Genomic DNA, 18,973 nt, shown 5'->3' with positions numbered 1-18,973 from the left:
CATATGATCAATCAGTACCGCAACCCACCCCGCCCCGCAGACATGAGACCCGCCCCCCGACCCGGAACCGCATATATATAATAACCGTTAATCTGCAGTGCAAACATTTCGTAGTGAACCAAACGAAACTGCCACCGTTTCACGCGAGAGGCGAACAGCAGTCTTTCTGGCCGAGACTCGTCAGCTGATGTACGTTAATTAGCTTTTAGCAGCTGCTAGCTCACTAACCAGCTGGATAGCTCTGCTATCAGACACACAGACAGTTACAGCAAGCAAAGTGACTTACCAGCTATTTCCAATATGTCCGGTATAATCCATACTGCCTTTATGATTGCTGTTGGAGGAACGTAAATCCACGTCCACGCTATCCATCCATGACATGTTCTTGCCTGTTGCTATGAAAACAGCCAGTGTGTATGTTTGACTGGAAGCTAACGTTAGCCTACTATATTATCTGTCCGACTCGTATTGTCTCCAATCAATCACCTTGACCGCAGCTGAGTTTTGAATGTTTTGTGCAGTCCATATAGCGTCACACATTGCACAGTATGCGCATACTTGAAACGATGCTGGTTATGTAAACAAACTGCGAAAACGTGCGTCAGAAACTTTTCTCCTGTTCGAGTCAGACCAGCTGCCAGACACCCCCCCCCCCCTGCCAGACACACCCCCTGCCTCCATCTGAGTGCAACAGAAAAACATACAAGGCTCATACGTTGTCGTTGTTCCACCCACCGCCCGTCCGCATTTATTCATTTTTACCCGCCGCCCGACCCACCAATTTACAGAAGTGTATTTTTTACCCGCCCCCCGTGTTTTTTTGCGGGTACCCGGCGGGGCCCCGCGGAACCCCGACCCGGTGCAGGACTCTGCTCTAGAGCTGGTTCTTCTTCTTTCAAGTTTACGGAATTTTTCACACCTCCTCAATCTTGGCTCACATCATCTGTTATTTAGGACATGACTGATTATGTCAATCTATGACCCCATTAGCACAATAAGGTATATGACATCATCAGTGGTTTATGACATCACTGATGATGCATCTGTGGCCCTCCACACTGAGTTGCACATGATGATGTGTGGGAAGAGGCTCCGCCCACACTGTTTGATTGACAAATGACGTGAGGTCATAAATCACCAATGATGTATGACATCACTAGTGGCCCAGGCCGAGCAGTCTAAAACACCACACTAGAAAGAAGGTGGAAACTTTCCTCTTTCTGCACCATGTTATTCAAAAGACTTCTATGAGTCACTTCCTGTTGATGACGTCACTAAAGGAACTGTTCATTATTTTTTATTGGGGGGGGGGGGTGACTTGTGTAATGGGGTTGAACGTTAACTCATTCAGGGCCAGTTTAGGACTGCCAATATTTAGCACAGGCCAAAGATTTTCATAATTGTTGGTCATCTTTCAAGACCCACAGTAAATTATCTATTAGCACCAGAGTGATTTGCAATACCTCAAAATGAAGATGTACGTCTCTGGGTTCACCAGGAAAAAAAAAGTGAGCTTTTAGCATGTTCTGTACTCTACTTATATCCATTTATATACACCCTGTTTTCACCCTAAATGTCTCTCTCAGATGACAAACAGGAGCAAATGCAATTTCTGTAAAATACACATTCTCAAGCAGAACTCGCTCTCAATTCTTTTATTTTGAACTGTATTGACATCAGACATGTAAATACTATTCGTTATGACACAAATGAAAAAAAAAATATATATATATATATATATATATACATATACACATGAAGTGCTTTTTTTTACATTCAACAATACAGCAGTGTGAGTGAGTGTGCAGACAGACACACAGACAGACAGACAGAGAGACAGACAGACAGACACACCGACAGACAGACAGACAGACAGACAGACAGACAGACAGACACACACACACACACACACACAGACACACAGACACACACACACACACACACACACACACACGATCCCCCTTCGTTGCGTGATTTCTAACCCCACATAGGATAAGCAATAACCACGCCCTGTGGCGCCGGGATTGGCCAGGAGCAACACTGGAGCAGAGCTACACTGGAGTAGTGTCCTCTACGGCTCTGCACTGGAGGGCACGCAGTCCAGCGATTTCATGAAGCTCTTGAGAACGGACAGCGGGCTTCTGCCTGCCTAGCTGTTCGTGTGCTGCTCGTCCTGTCATATCCTCCCTGCTATCGTTCCCGTTTTCCCCTCGGCTATTCAACACGTCCTCACCGCCCTCTGATCACTGCTGATCGATCATTTCCTCATTCCTCCGATGATCAAACGCATCTGTGGATTACTTTCTCCGGTTTTCTCCAGCTGGCACACAGGAAAGCGACCAGCTCCTGCAGCGCGCGAGGGGCGTTTCTCCTGTCTGCACAAGGCAGACAGGACAGACAGGTTTGCTTTTCCTCCTGCTCAATTTCAAAACAACAGCTGCGGTATGTGTTTGTTCACGTGTTGTCTTAGATGATAGGGACCTGATACCATGTGACAGGCTGGGGAAGTGTTTTAACTACGCCCTGCAGTAATAAAAACAAAAACACGTCAAAGACGTCATTGGCCCTCTGGGCTATTCCTGATAACACGTCAAAGACGTCATTGGCCCTGAATGAGTTAATGAGGTATGAAACTAAATAATGTGATTTTAACGTATAATCATGAATTTATTAAGATAGACAGATGTTTATGTGAATGGCAAAATCTATGGTAGTAGTGATATCTCAAGTAGACTTTCATTGAAGGCCATGAGGGATATGACATAATAGGTGGTGTCAACTGAAACAACAAAAACAAGATAATTACTTATATAAATATGCGTGACCAATATTCAATAATTGGTATCCAAACTTATTTTATTCCTGAAAGTAAACAAAAAAACTAAACAGTTTCCATTGAAGTTTCCATTTGCGCCTGTAACAGGGGGTCACGGGGCATCAAGAGTTTTTAAGGGCTCACGAGCCAAAAGGTTGAGAACTGCTAGTAGACAAGTTAAAATTCAACTATTAAAATGCAAATTAAAAATGCACCAATTGCAAAATTCTGCGCTGATACCGATTTGTTGTTGTTGCTGATGTTGTTGTTGTTGTTGTTATTTATTCCCCTTTAATATAACATTTTTCCACATGCCAAAGATTCTTGTGTGAAAAATAACTTTCAAACGCCTTTTTAGCCTGCTATACAACTACATACTCGATGTTGAATATCTCAGATTACCAAAGTCCTGGCCAGAGGTGTTGTCGTTGGTTTTCTCTTTTTACAGTCTATGGTTTTCACACAGCATTTTATTTTGAAAGTAACGGCCGGAGGTGTTGTGTAGTTATCGTCGCTAACTGCAGCATGAGCGAGCTCAGTGCAGCCAGAATGTAAGTTATGACTATAATTAACCCTAGAACACTAACGTGATTTAAAGTCACACCATCACTAACGTCGGGTGTATTTCACCCGATGCAATATACCCCATAAAACATACTTCTCATCAAAATATCTTAGAGTACAACAATACATGGCAAATTGAGGTACTCTTCTTTTGTTTTTAAATGTGAAATATCACAAAAAACACAAAAAAGTTTATTATGGGGGACACTATAAAAAATATGTCAAATTCGGGAAAAATTAGGTAATCGTTATAAAAAAATCCCCCCCCCCCAAAAAAAAACAGGAGTTCCCAACTTCTCCTTCGGTCGTCCACCCATTCATGAGACTTGTGTGGTGAAAAAAAAAAAAATCACCACAATACCATTAACCCTAACCCGAAGATATTTTACCCTCTATCACTAACGTCGGGTGAAAATCACCCGAACACGTAGCCGGTAGAAAAAAACATGAATGGGAGCAGGGAAACAAACCTACATTCAATGACGTCAGTGAGCATCCTGAAGGTACCTAAGGACCCGCCCACCTCAGACAGCAGCAAGACAATGAAAATCACGTGAATTCAATTGTCCGGGTGAAAATCACCCGACGTTAGTGTTCTAGGGTTAAGGATCTATGAGACTGAACGATGACCGTCACCACGGTCTAAAAGAGTGAATGGTGCCATTCCTTCTACCTATCCTTGAGACCATATATCAACAGAGTCATGCGCTGACCTAGGAGGCTGGACCTGTACGCGTAGCCTATGAATAGATCCGGATGTTTTCTTCTGAGATGGATGGAGTTGGGCTGCATGTGGCGATGCTGATTGGCTCGTAGCTGAAGGAGTAGTCAAGGCAATTACTCCCGCCTACTGAAATCACTGTGGGAGGCTGATCCTCCAGTCCAGACCAATGGTTCAGACTGATACGATTGTGCCTTCTAAACATTTCTTTTTTAGGGAGATGCGGGGAGACATGGCGACATAGTGCTTCCGGTATTTCCGCTGTGGTTTGTGTGTTGTTTGTTTAATGTTTATTTGTATAGGGACAGATACATAAACATAGAGCATTTGCAGGAAACAGTCTTATGTCATATATCATAAACATTTCTAGCCTAAGCTAATTTGCAATGCTTGTACCTAGATGTTAGAGCAGGGATGGCCAAACTACAGCCTGCGGGCCAACTAAAATAATAAATTGTTTTTCTGTTTTCGTTTTATTTAAAGCGGAAAACCGAGAACCATTTCTATAGGAGCTGGCCTGCAGAGTGCTTTGATTATGGGGCAGTTTGTATCAGATGCTGTTACTCATCTTGCATTCCATAAATTTCAATAATCGTGAATTTGCTGCATGGAATTCCTGGAATGCACTTTTACGCACACAGTCATCTTATATTTAAGCAATATATCACGAGAGCAAGTGTGTTGTGGTGAATATATCCCCCTGATCAGTTGTTATCCCACGAGGCCGCAGGCCGAGTGGGATAACAACTGAGCAGGGGGATATATTCCACAACACACGCTGCTCGAGTGCTATATTGCTTTTATAAAAGGGTTCCAAGTATAATAATATAATAATAATAACACTATAAGTCCGACTGGCATGGTATTCTGAGAGTCAGTTGAAACACTACTGTAAGGCGGGACCTCTAGCAAGAAGATAGACGTGCGGGTGATTTGATTGGATCGTTCTGGAGACTGAAGTTGACATTGACCAATCCTGGCGCTTGGCTGAGAGCTTTCTGGAAACCCAGGCAGCTCGAGCGCAGCGTTGCATTCTCAGGGCTTGCCCGACACCAACTAACGTTACGGGGTTAAATGCGGGGTTAAATGCGGAGTTAACAGCCTTTCTTTTGCAAAGAAGACATTAGCCCGCATCTATTCTTGTACAAAACATCATTTTCTGCGAAGTATTAGTAAAGTTATAAGCGAAGATCGATTCACAAGGATCTGACAGCTGTCTCCGCCATTTTTTTTTCTACGTTGTCATTTGAGGTAAGCCTTATTATTACTCTCTTAGTAAGAGAGTTGCCATGGCAACCAATAACCCATGGCCATGGGTTATTGAACTCGGTTACTGGAATTATACAATGGCTGTGAACCAATCAGATTGCTTGATTTGAGAGAGCCATTTTATAATTAAGCCTATGGTGATGAATCTTGTGGACCCTATTGATTTATCAATCACACACTAGGTCTGATTATGATGATTGTTGTTCGTTGGAGCATAGGTCTCTCTAGGAAAAGGACATGCTCCAGGCTCTGTTGGACCTGTTGGAATCCTGTAGTTGTGTGTCTGGATGGTGCTGCCTGTGAGCCAGCTAGTGTCAAAGATAAAGTATGGCGTATCCAGGCATTAGTTTGGCCATTTGCTGTGGATGCAATTGTTACAGTAGCAAAATGGCAGAAATAACTAGCCTACAATTAGATGAACAGTAACAAACGGTATTTCATGTCATAAACATCTTCAATCATGTTGAATTTGCTGCATGGAATTCTTGCTTGTTTTTAAATGGTAAATGGTAAATGGTAAATGGTCTGCATTTATATAGCGCTTTTATCCAAAGCGCTTTACAATCAGTAGATAGTCTACATTCACCCATTCATACACCGATGGCGGCAGGCTGCCACGCAGGGTGCCTACACACCATCGGGAGCAAGGAGGGTTAGGTGTCTTGCCCAAGGACACAGCGACGGCAGCTGGGAGGGAGCGGGGATCGAACCACCAACCCTTGCGTCATTGGCCGACCCGCTCTACCTCCTGAGCTAAAGCCGCCCCCCACACACACACACTTGTTATCTCAGGCTATTTTCTATAGCCTATCTATCTGATGATGTCCACATTATTGCACGCACACTTGATAACATGGTTTGGACATAACACATAATGATGACTGATGAACGACTAAAATCTGACTCATTATCTGCTTATTAATAACAGCGCCAGTGTGTCATTATGCATAGCACAACATTACAACCAAGGTCTACAGAAAAAAGACAGACAGAAACAGCTTTTTAGTCTTTTCCAGTTACCATCCCCACAGTCTTAAAGGTGTTTGCCCTATAGTCAGCTTTTAAGTATCAGAAGAATTTGTAACAGGGATACTGCTTTTGAAGAACAAGCTGCTGAACTGTGTGCTCGTTTCAGGGTGAAGGGTTAGAACAGTAAGCATCTGGACAATAGCCTCCAGAGTGTTAGAACCTTTAAGAGACCAAAAACTTCCTCTGTCCAGAATTTCAATGTGGTTTGTGCCACAACCTTTTCTCCTGTTTCCCAGGACATAAAATCTTGTGTTTTAAAACATTGGCACATATTACGTAGCGACCCCCAAGTGGGCCACGTATTTGTTAAACCTCCTATGTTTGCTCATAAACGAGCGAGAAACCTGAGAGATGTATTAGTCAGAGCTGACTGTTACACACGCCCTCTACATGGGAATTTTCCTTGTTCAAATTGTATTAACTGCAATGCTATGATCAGAGTTGGGTCCTTTTTACTATTACTATTACAACTATTACTTAGTTGTTTCTTTTAAAACCCTTTTTTTTATTACATTTTCTACTTTTTTCTACTTATATATTACCAATGTATCTATTTTGATCCTATCTATTGTACTGAGAACAATAGGACCCTTTTTTATTCTTTTTACTACAAGTATGGTTTACCAACCTCTCTTATAGTAATTATTCATCCAGCCCTGGTTGGCATTATAGCCGATTCTAAGTTGTGGTATGTTGAGGTTCTTGACATAGAGCCTTATTTTGAAGTACTTCCGTCTTGGACGCTACAATTATATAACTTTTAATACAACTGTTTAATGTAACTTTTCATGACTTGTGATTATTACAATGTATTGTTTTTCTAATTGTTTTTCTAACTGCTTCTTTGCAATTAGATCCTTGCTTCTACTGGTGGGGCATATTGTGTTGTAAAATGTTTTATTCAATAACTGATTGTACTTCCGGCATAATTGTATATAGCCGTCATTTTTGCCTGACACAGCACAATGCTGAGGAAGGCCTTTGGCTGAAACGTACGTTGTTGCTGCTGCCTGGTTTGAGGAACTATTAAAACCTGTGAAAGGACATTTGGAGTGCTGGGTTTTTCTCTCACTACTGAACTCTTTGCTTGCCCTGCACCCAGTGAGCTTTTAATCCATTTTGAGTGTGCTCGCTACTGGTGAGTTCATATAGGAACCCCTCACCAAAACATGCAATATCCTGGTCGCTGAAGTGGTGCCTCCTCTGTTCGTTCGGGGCGCCTGTTCGGAGGGAGGGGAACTCGTTGGAATAGTGTGATCCTCCCCCGTGCTATGTCCTACCGGTGAAGCTTCCCCTGTCAGGTGAAAAGAAGCGGCTGGCTAACTGCCCAGTGCCCATGTCTTGGAGGAAGCATGGAGCCAGTTTCGGCTCTCCCCAGATCGGCAGAGGGTGGAGCAGCAACCAGGATAAATACATAACAAATTTGCACTAATGGGGGATAGAAATGGGATAAAAAATCCAGGGGGGAAGGGGGGAGAATAATCAGACCTAGTGTGTGATTGATCAATTAATAGGGTCCACAAGATAGCCTTAAATATAAGATGAGTGTGTGCGTAAAAGTGCATTCCAGGAATTCCATGCAGTCAGTAGCGGAGCGTACGCCAGGGCAGAGGGTGCGGCCGCCATGGGCCCACTCGTCAGGGGGGCCCATCAAAAAAAAAAAAAAAATTTTTTTTTTGCAGGCCAGGCCACCGGGCCCGGCTGGCAACCTGTGTTTTTATTTTTCTTCTTCAGAACAAGCTTGTCTGTAAAGTGGCTTCACTGTAGTCTTTCTTGGACATAATATTACTTGGCTCAATGAGTGACAAATTGTGTTTTCGGATATAGGGGCTATCAGCTATTTTACAGTTGTGACTTAAAATGACTTTATTTAATAAAGTCAGTGGTGTGAGTCTGAGAGGAATTCAATCAATAGACAATAACATTGGTGTGTTTAAAATGAGATATTCCACTAAATATGGCTAAAACCGATTCAAACATGCAAAAAAGGCACATTTTTCTTCGTGGCCTGGCAGGCCTGGTTCTACGGGGGTGCAAAAGCATGCATTGCACCCTTATTTTAATTGTCTGCATGCTCAGTTAAAAAGTAAAAAAAAAAAAAAATCTTTTATAAATGCTACAGCTGCACACTTACTGTTTAAACTTGAATTATAGTTGTTGTTTTTCTTTGTTCTTTGATGTGATTTTATGGCTTTTTGGCACCTATATGTAACCTTTTAAGGTTGAGATAATTGTATTATCATTATATGGTCCAAATATTTCAGTAAAGCACTTGAAACACTTGAAATATTCTTGCTTGGGTGGTATCATTCTACTTGAAATGATGGTCAAATGCATTATTTTTAGTAAAATAACATGTCAAATTTTTCGGGCGGCCAGCCTTTGGCCGGCCACCCAAGTGGGCCCGGCCTCAGGCCGGGCATCTGCACCCCTTCCTATCTAGGATGCACCCCTAGTCATCTTGTTCTGGAACCGGCCCTGCAGCCTGGCCTGGCCTTCAAAAAAAAAAAAAAAAAAAATTTTTTTTTTTTTTTTGATGGGGCCCCCCTAAGAGGTTCGCCCCCTCTGGGCTGATAGGGTCGCTCCGCCCCTGCATGCAGTAAATTCATTTGTATTTGTATTTGTATTTATTGATTTATTTGAGGGACAGTGCACATTAATTAACATGACTGTAAACATGCCAGTGCTAGCCAAACGGCTAATTTTCAACTGATGTCCCTTGGCCAGAACTTAAGATAGCCATTAAAAGCAAGCAAGCAAGCATTAAAAACAAACCAACAATAATACACACAAGCAAATAAAAATGTAAGTAAAAATAACATGTAGCAGGCCAAAGCAATTGGCACCATGCAAGTTAAAACAGACAATACAGGCAGACAGACCAGCACAGACAGTTAAAACATGCCAACATTCAGACCACATTATTGATAAAACCATAAACATGCTATGATCAAGCAAAGACAAACAGGGACATACACAGGGATTTCAAAACAACAACAACAACAACAACAACAACAACAACACCAACAACAACCACCACAACAACAGTGCAGTGAGAGAAACAGGCCAGCAGATGGCGGCAGACAGAACAAGCATGTGCCTAGGTATGCTGGCAGGTCTGGTTGTTGTTCAACCACATTTTAAAATTACGTGCGAAAGAGCGATAAGAGCTACTATTACGTATATTTAAAGGTATGGTGTTCCAAGATTGGGAAGCTCTTACTGTGAAGGTTGCCTGGCCGAAAGATGTTTTCCTCCTTGGGACAAGTATGTCGCCTCGTAGGCTTGATCTTGTTAGCCTATTCCCAGGATTTTTCTGACAGATAAATTTGGTAAATGGAGGAGGTGCTAGGCCATTGAGAATTTTGAACATTAAACAACCATTGTGAAAGTTAACAAGATTTTCCCAGCAAAGGAGACCATATTTGGGGAGTATATTACAGTGATGGTAGCTTTTTGGTTTATTATCCAGGACCTTGAGAGCTTGTTTATATACAGATTGTGCAGATTTTATTGTTGTATCAGTGGTAAGAGACCAAGAGGTTAGACAGTATGTTATATGTGGAAAAATCATAGCATGAAAGAAAATCTTTGCTGCTTCTGGTGTCAGGCACTTTCGAATATGTCTGAAGTTGTTTATGTTGAATTTTGTTCTTGCAACAACTTGTTTAACCTGTTTTTTGAAGCTGAGAGTCGAGTCCAGGATTATACCAAGGTATTTAAAACTAGAAACCACTTGTAGCTTCTCACCTGATACGTATACAGAGGTTTGAGAGACATCATTTGCTCTTTTTGTAAAAAACATACAGACCGTTTTTTTTTATATTAAGGTGCAGACAAGAGTCTGCAAGCCATTTTGTGACGCCTTCCATGGTCTGTGTGAGCTTACGAGCAGCTTCTTCACAGTTTTTCCCATGCATATATATTACTGTGTCATCTGCGTACATTTGGATGTCGGCTCCAACACATGTTGAAGGCAGATCATTAATATATAAACTAAAAAGGAGCGGCCCCAGGATAGAGCCTTGAGGCACTCCGATGTCACAAGTGAGAGTGGGTGACACCATATCCTTAATCTTGACACGCTGATTTCTGTTTTCAAGGTACGATTTGAACCAACATAAAGTGGAAGAAGAAAAATTAAATTGTGCCATTTTGTTTAGAAGGATGTTATGGTTTACTGTGTCAAAGGCTTTTCTTAAATCAAGAAACACTGCACAGACAGCTCCCCCCTGATCAAGTTTAGCTTTGATATTTTCAACAAGAAAACAATTGGCTGTTGCAGTGGAGTGGTTTGCTCTAAAGCCAAACTGCATGGGGTGTAGGTTAAAGGGACTGTTTTCAAGATGACTAATCAGTTGAGCTGCTACACTTTTTTCTGCTACCTTTGACAGTACAGGGAGAATACTTATAGGTCTGTAGTTATTCATACAGGATGTATCGCCTGCTTTAAAAATAGGTGTAATTATAGCCGATTTCCAGGCCGCAGGAAACACTTTCTGAATAAATGATGCATTAATAATCTTACAGACAGGATAGAGAAGAACGTCTTTAAATCTCTTTAGGAACGTGGTGTCCATTCCGAATACATCTGAAGCTTTAGAGTTTTTAAGGGAGCCCATGATTATAGAACTTTATGGAATGCAAGATGAGTAACCGCATCTGATACAAACTGCCCCATAATCAAAGCAGTCTGCAGGCCAGCTCCTCCACGCTAACCACCCTATGATGCCCTCGCCCGTGGCTGTCCCCAGCCCAACAACCACAAAACCGAAATCAGACATTAGTCAACTCACGGCTGAACTCAATAGGAAGGATGAGTATATACATGATCTAACATCCACAGTCACTAAGCAATCGGAGCTGCTTTCCCTCCTGGATAATCAACATGCTACGGGTTTGTCCAACATGCTGACGCTTACTGGATCCGTGGAATTACGCTTGTTTCCTTTGGATGATGAAGTTTTCTTCAAGCTGCCTGACGCTACTTCAACACCAACTCCTTCAGCATCTCGGGTCATGTTCATCGCCCAGCAACCTACTACAGCAGCTGAACGACTGGTCCGTCAACCTACGCTACCAGCTTCTGTTCCCACTAAGGCCCTGGGTCCCCGGTCATCACAACGGCGTGAGCTGTTGCTAGTGGCAGCACTACGAGCCTCTGACATGGCTAACGCCAGCCATCCCCCTGCTGAACCGGGTAGGAACGATCCAATTCTTACTATCCACTCTCTCTTAGATATGATTAAATTACTAGATAACCGTGTTGCCCAAATAGAGAACGATAAACGGCAGCCACTTAATGATAGTCTTGTTACACTTAACTTGACTGGCTTTCCTGATAGTTTACAGTGTACCACAGCAGCTGATGTGCATTGTGAATTAAGCGATGATGCTAGCTGTGATCCAGCTGGTGCCCTCGCTAATGCTAACCGGCAGCACGAGCGCAACAACCCCACCAACGTCTCGTTGGACCCACAGTCTGTGGACGATGGGTTTACAGTTGTCTCACGCTGCCATAACGTTAATCGTTCACAGCCCGCTGCTGTGCAGCCCGTTTCTCAACAAGCCACCGCGGTTGAGACTCGGAATAGATTCACGCTGCTTGCTAACTCTCCTGTTCAGCATGCTGCGTCGTCCGCTCCGCCCGACAATATTAAACCCTCTATTCTATTGATTGGCGACTCTATAACCAGCAATATCAAAATTAACACACCAGCCGAAATAGTACTCGACATTGAAGCCACTCTTAGGGTGCTAACAAATAGCCATAGACAGACAATTACCCAGGCTACCCATGATAACATCATATTGCATGTTGGCACCAACAATGCTAGGTTTAAACAATCAGAAGTCACAAAGCACAGCATAACCAGGACCTGTGCTTTTGCTAGCAAGATGAGTCGGCATTGATTAATTGTCTCTGGTCCCCTCCCTGTTACACTTAACTCTTGACATCTTTAGCAGGCTATACTGGCTCAACAACTGGCTGGCCAAACAGTGTGCTGATAAGGGCTATCTATTCTTAGATAACTGGCCCTCCTTTAGAGGTAAGACTGGCATGCTTAAGGTGGATGGCATCCACCCTACCCCATTGGGCGTCAGCACTTTATCAGAAAACCTGGATAGTTGCCTACGGCAGACCCAGACTACTATCCAGGACTGACAGTTTCACCCACAACATGCAGGGTCACAGGCTGTTAGACAGCCTGTTAGTTCTCCTTGTGCGGTTATAGAGTCTGCTAGATCAATTAATGTAGTTGATCCAATACAGACTGTGCTCTGTCCGCACCACACTACTATAGTAACCGACCCATAAACACTCTGCAAAATCTTAACCCCAACCCAAACCTTATTGTTATTAACCCAAATGTTACTACCGCCGCTCCGTCTCCATATCGTACCACGATCTCTCAAATTAGCAGTTTCTCTTCGTCGCTCCGTCCCCTCACGTCGCTCTCGCCCACCCCTCAAAACATTAAACACCAACCTAATTGAGATTAAATGTCAAGTCAAGTCAAGTCAAGTTTATTTGTATAGCCCTAATTCACAAGCATGTCCCAGAGGGCTTCATATAAAATATGTCTAGCTAATTCTAGCTGACACAACAGTATCAAATTACAGTAGTAATAATAACACATTGAACAATTGATAGAGAAATGGAGAAAATATAGAAATATAGGATATAATGGGTGCCATTAGGAGGAGGTGGGGAGAGTCCAGGGGAGGGAGAGCAGGGGGAATGTGAAAAATCTGCCACCCAAAAAAAAACTCGCCTTGGTATACTGACGATACACGCGCACAAAAACTGACATGCAGAAAACTAGAACGTAAATGGCGCTCATCCAAGCTCGAAGTCTATCGACTAGCTTGGAGATAACCTATTGAAATACAAACTTATGCTCTCCGCTGCTAGAGCAGGGGTGGGCAACTATTTTTCATTGTGGGCCACATGAGAAACCCAGATTGTTGCCGGGGGCCCAACAAATAATTTGTCATGCCGTAACCCATGGATGGGTAACTTTGATGATAGAGAGGGCCACAAAAAATGTCCTCGCTACCAGGTTTTGCTGAGGGCCGAACGGCACCAGCGCGAAAAATTTGGGGCATTTGAAGGCAGGTTTAGAGGAATAACTCATTTTAAATTAACAGTTGTGATGTCATTATTCAGTCTTAACCACCAATATTTGATCCTTTTCTCACTCACTCCTATGTCACCGCCTACTCTCAGGGCTTGAAATTAACTTTTTTGACCACCTGCCAATATGGCTGCTGGATTTTAAAGTTACCAGCCAATTAGAATTTCCACTAGCTGAAATGTTTTTCTTGAAATAAACAAGAATATGAGTGGGTTAATTTAAGCATAAGTATCAGTAAGTGGCCCGGGATTATCAAAGCCTGTGTTGAAAGATATTCCATATTCCAGACTGAAATGGAATAACAGAAGTGGAGTATTGGCCAGAACATGAACATTTGGACACTTTTTCAGCGGGTATCTTGCATGTTGCGTTAAGGTGCACTGTAAAAAAAAAAAATGCAATTCCATCGCGAGCCGAGGGCCGCATTGGGCCGTATTTTGCCCATGTGTGTGCTAGAGCCTCCTACCTATTAGATCTTATTAACACTAATTAAAATAATCAAAATCTTTCTATTTGACATGGTCACAAATCTTACTCGCAAACCCTCCCCCAATACAAACTCTCCATTTCCAGCTAATGACTTCCTTGACTTCTTTAACCGCAAAATTATCTGTATTAGAGGTGAAATTAGCAACTCTCTAGTACTCACTAAGGGTGTTAACCCCTCTCTTAGCCCTGTTCTTTGAACCTTAGATGAGAGTACCCTACTCTTGCATTTTGAGACTATCTCTCTAAATGCACTTTCTAAAATAGTACTTTCATCTAAATCTACAACCTGTTTATTCGACCCTCTCCCTGCAAAGTTGATTAAGGAACTACTTCCAATGTTAGGCCCCCCTAATATTACTTAACATTATCAATAGCTCTCTCTCCTCTGGCATTGTCCCTGCCTCCTTCAAATCTGCTGTAATTAAACCTCTACTTAAAAAGCCAAATCTTGATTCTGAGGTTCTTAACAATTTCAGACCAATCTCAAATCTCCCCTTCCTCTCTAAAGTTCTTGAAGAAGTAGTCTCGACCTAATTAACTGACTACCTCTCACGTAATAACCTTCTCGATCCCTTTCAATCTGGTTTCAGATTAGATGGGGCACGGTGGCTCAGTGGGGGCACGGTGGCTCAGTGGGGGCACGGTGGCTCAGTGGTAGAGCTGTCGCCTCACAGTCAGAAGGTCCTGAGTTTGATTCTCGCCTGGGACACTGTGGGCGCTGTGGTTGTGTTCCCCCCCCATATCTTCAGTGCCTACTGCCCAGGTGGGGTATCTCGTCATAAGGGCCTTTCTATCTGTGTGGAGTTTGCATGTTCTCCCCGTGCTCCCCCAGGGGGTTCCTCCGTATATAACCCACCTACTAAAAACATGCAGAAGATCAGATCGTCATCGTCATCCGACCAGTGACGACAACATCCGAAGTTGGTCCCCGGGCGCTGTACGAGAAAGCGACCACTGCTCCTGGCCTGCCCCTCGGAGGAAAGGACATGCCTGGATGGGTTAAATGCAGAGGACACTTTTCACCGGCCACCGTCAGCATGAGTGTGTTGTGGCCGCATGCATGTGTTGTGGTGTTCGTGTGACAATAAAAGACGGGGCTTGTCCCGTTACGAGAGAGTTACGAGAGTTTTTAAGATCGCTCCATAGTACTGAAACTGCTCTTACAAAAGTAACCAATGACCTCCTCCTCGCATCAGACTCTAATTTCTCCTCTCTTCTCATTCTATTAGACTTAAGCGCAGCCTTCGATACAATCGATCATAAGATCCTCCTAGACCGCTTATCTAACTACGTAGGTATCCGGGGCGCTGCCCTATCCTGGCTAAAATCATATTTGTCTGACAGGACACACTGTGTCTCATATAAAAATATTATGTTGACATTCTCCTCAGTGGAGTTTGGTGTACCGCAGGGATCAGTCCTGTGTCCCTTACTCTTTGGTGTTTACTTAGTGCCTCTTGGTGAAATTTTCTGTAGATATGGTATTAACTTCCACTGTTATGCCGATGACACTCAAATTTATATACCAATTAGACGATCGCTCTCAACTTGCTAATCTTGAATCTTGCTTAATTGCTGTTACAGATTGGATGTCTCAAAATGTATTGCGACTAAACGCCAACAAAACTGAATTGCTAGTTGTTGGCCCAAAAACCCAACTTCCGCTTCTCAACGATCTTAGTCTGAATATTGAGAACTGCATAATTACTCCAAACTCAAAGGTGAAAAACCTAGGTGTTACCTTTGATTCTGCTCTTTCAATCGATGCTCACATTAAGGAAATCACTAAAATAGCTTTCTTTCATCTTCGCAATATCTCAAAGATCTGTCCCTTGCTAAATGCAACGGATGTTGAAACCTTAATACACGCCTTTGTTTCATCTAGACTCGATTACTGTAATGTGTTATTCTCTGGCCTTCCACTTTGTAGCACAAATAAATTACAACTTGTGCAAAACGCTGCTGCTAGAATTCTAACCAGAACTAGGAAGTTTGATCATATAACTCCGGTCTTAATCTCCCTCCACTGGCTCCCAATTCAGGCCAGATCTGACTTTAAGGTGCTTCTGTTAACCTATAAATCTTTGCACGGGCTCGCACCCCCGTACTTATCTGAGCTAATCATTCCTTATGTTCCCACGCGTACCCTCCGCTCACAGGATGGTAATTATCTTACCGTCCCTAAAATTAAGAAAAAATCAGCAGTTAGCAGAGCATTTTCTTAGCGTGGTCCACATCTCTGGAACCAGCTTCCTCTGTCAGTTAGGGAAGCCGGTTCTATTGAAATCTTCAAAACTAGACTCAAAACCTATTTATTTTCCTAATCATATGGTTGTGTTTGATGGTGTCATTCTCTGGAAACATTTATTAGCTGTTGAGTATATTTAATCCTGAATTGCTGAGCGAGCTGTCTCAAGCCAGTGGTATAAACTTTTTTCACACCAGAAAGTCTGGGTCCTTGGTTCGGGCCAGAGAAGAGGATGATACATTGTTTCATTTTTCAGCTGGTTCGGTTTGGATTCACAAGGCCAAAATCCACTAGTCCTGCCCACACGAACCAAAGTCACGTGGGCAGAAATCTCATTCTGTTATTGGCCATACTGACTTCCTCTCGACAGTTTACGTTGAGGCCATCGGCCATTGTTGATGACGTGTCACTCTGCGACACCCAGTTACTCCATGTCAGAAAATAAAGATGGACGCACGTCGTTTAACCGGGCAATTTATGTCTGTTTATTTAGACAATTATATGTCAATAGAACGGTAAACATTACAGACTCCACGTTTGTCCCCTGCCACTAGTCATTTTTGTCTGTTTGTGATGTCGCTGGTAATGAGACGAGATAAGCTAGCTAACTGCTACAGCTCGCAAGCAGCTTCTTCTTCCACGGGAGCTTCCAAAACAGGAAATAACCAAAAAAAATCAACACAAAAAATCACGTGCTTCCTCTGACTAGTCCGGGTGGGGTTCACACCAGAAATGGGCCGCTCCAGAGTTAACTTGAGAGCGGACCGAGACCACCTCTCACAGGCGAACCAGAGCGCGGTTTTTAGTCCGCACCAGAGTTCGAGTAGGAGCGTTCACACCGACCCTATGGACCGTACTAAAGGGGAAAGGTCCGATAGACCAGACTAAACAAGGCTGGTGTGAACCCGCCCTTAGACCTGATTTAATTATATAGCATCAGTCGACCTAGCTTCAACAGAAAATCTAATAGCTGCTGAATAAACTTAGTCCTGAACTGCTGAGCGGGCTATCTCAAGCCAGCATTATCAGTCTAAACTTACACCTAGACTACCTAGACTTGAATTAGCAGTATAGTATTACTCATCCTAGTAGCATGGACAGAATATCTAATGTCTGCTGAATAAACTTAGTCCTGAACTGCTGAGGCAGCTGTCTCAAGCCAGCAGTATCAGTATAAATCTAGACTTGATTTTGTAGTATAGTATCAGTTGTCCCAGCAGAATAGGCAGGAAATTATTAACTGCCAAACCTAGTTCCACCTCTGCGCAGATTCCTCCCTACTGGCTCTCCCCCCTTCTCTCTCTCCTCCTCAGGTGTCCTTCACTGGCCTGACTCACATCCCTGCCCGCCCGCCGACCGCCATCGCAGCCCTCGAGCCGATCGTTATCATCCATGTCATCACCCTGGCCCATTACCCACTACTCCTTCGCCTGCTTGACGCCCTCCACCCCTTCCCCGGCCTCATCATCACCACCGACCCCTATCCTCCCCTCCTCTCTTCTTGGTCGATGCCACCATGGATCCTTCAGATCTCTCAGATTGCCCTCGTTGAACTCTTGATCATTTTCCCCCTTTTCACCTAGCTAATTGCCTCCCTTATGAACACTTAAAGACTACATTTTCTATTTATTTTCTTCCTTTTTACATTTTCAACTTTCCTCCCTGAACTTAGGAACATTTAAAGACTACATTTTCTTATTCCTTTTTTGGACTCTTATTTACATTTAAAATTTTCTGTTCTTTTGTAAATTGTATTTCTATAATCTGAAACTCTGTAAAAGGTTTAGCCCGGCATCATCTTGGCCTATCCCAGAGGGGGGTCCCCAGCTGGGGTCCATAGTTGGGCCCCTACAGTACATCGGCTCTCACAAGGTTCCTCCTCAGCCAACAAGTCACTGAGGCAATCCATGTGGTGGAAAGGTTTCCTTGCGCGCAGTGGGGGTGGAGGGGCACTCCGCTGTGTCCCGGCCTGGCCTTCTCTCCCACGCCTTATGTGTGTGGGGGCAGGGCCCGGGTGGGGTGCTCTCCATCACTGGTCGAGGGATGCCAGTAGGTTAGAATAGCTTAGGTTAGGCGATAGATTAGCTACAGCCTAACTGTACGCTGTAAACCTGTTATAGTGTTCAGGCTAAGATCAGACTAGAGTAGAATAGGACAGGGCAGAGTAGGCTGTAGATTAGCTAGATTCCCTGTGTTCTAGTTCCGGTTAATGACTAGAGTAGTCAGATTGTCTGAACTGCGTCCCCCTTTTCCTGCTCTCTCCTCTCTCACATTCCCCCTGCTCTCCCTCCCCTGCTCCCTTCCCACCTCCTCCCTTTCCTGATCTCTCCTCCCCCACTATTCTAAAGCATGGCACCCATAAAGCATGGCACCCATTCTATTCTAAAGCATGGCATCTCCTCCTTTCCCTGTTCTCTCCTCCCCCACAGTATATCCTATCTGTTCAGTATATCTTCCCCCATAATTCCCATTCCCTCCCCACCTCCTCCCTTTTCCTGCTCTCTCCTCTCACATTCCCCCTGCTCTCTCTCCCAACCTCCTCCCTTTCCTGATCTCTCCTCCCCCACTATTCTAAAGCATGGCACCCATTCTATTCTAAAGCATTGTACCCATTCTATTCTAAAGCATGACACTCATTATATTCTAAAGCACGGCATCTCCTCCTTTCCCTGTGTTCTCCTCCCCCACAGTATATCCTA

At 43.5% G+C, this 18,973-nt stretch overlaps 1 protein-coding gene across 1 annotated transcript in view; it reads left to right on the top strand.

The window, feature by feature from the left end:
- Nucleotides 1-18,973, top strand: part of syn3 (synapsin III) — a gene marked incomplete at both ends in the record, with an annotated part of 317,937 nt that overhangs the window by 266,759 nt on the left and 32,205 nt on the right. The window lies entirely within an intron of this gene.

This window comes from Poromitra crassiceps, assembly GCF_964638095.1.
Source record: "Poromitra crassiceps genome assembly, chromosome: 2".
Classification (NCBI taxonomy): Eukaryota; Metazoa; Chordata; class Actinopteri; order Beryciformes; family Melamphaidae; genus Poromitra; species Poromitra crassiceps.
The sequence above is the reverse complement of the archived record's forward strand: the minus strand, read 5'-3'. Positions and strand labels throughout refer to the sequence as shown.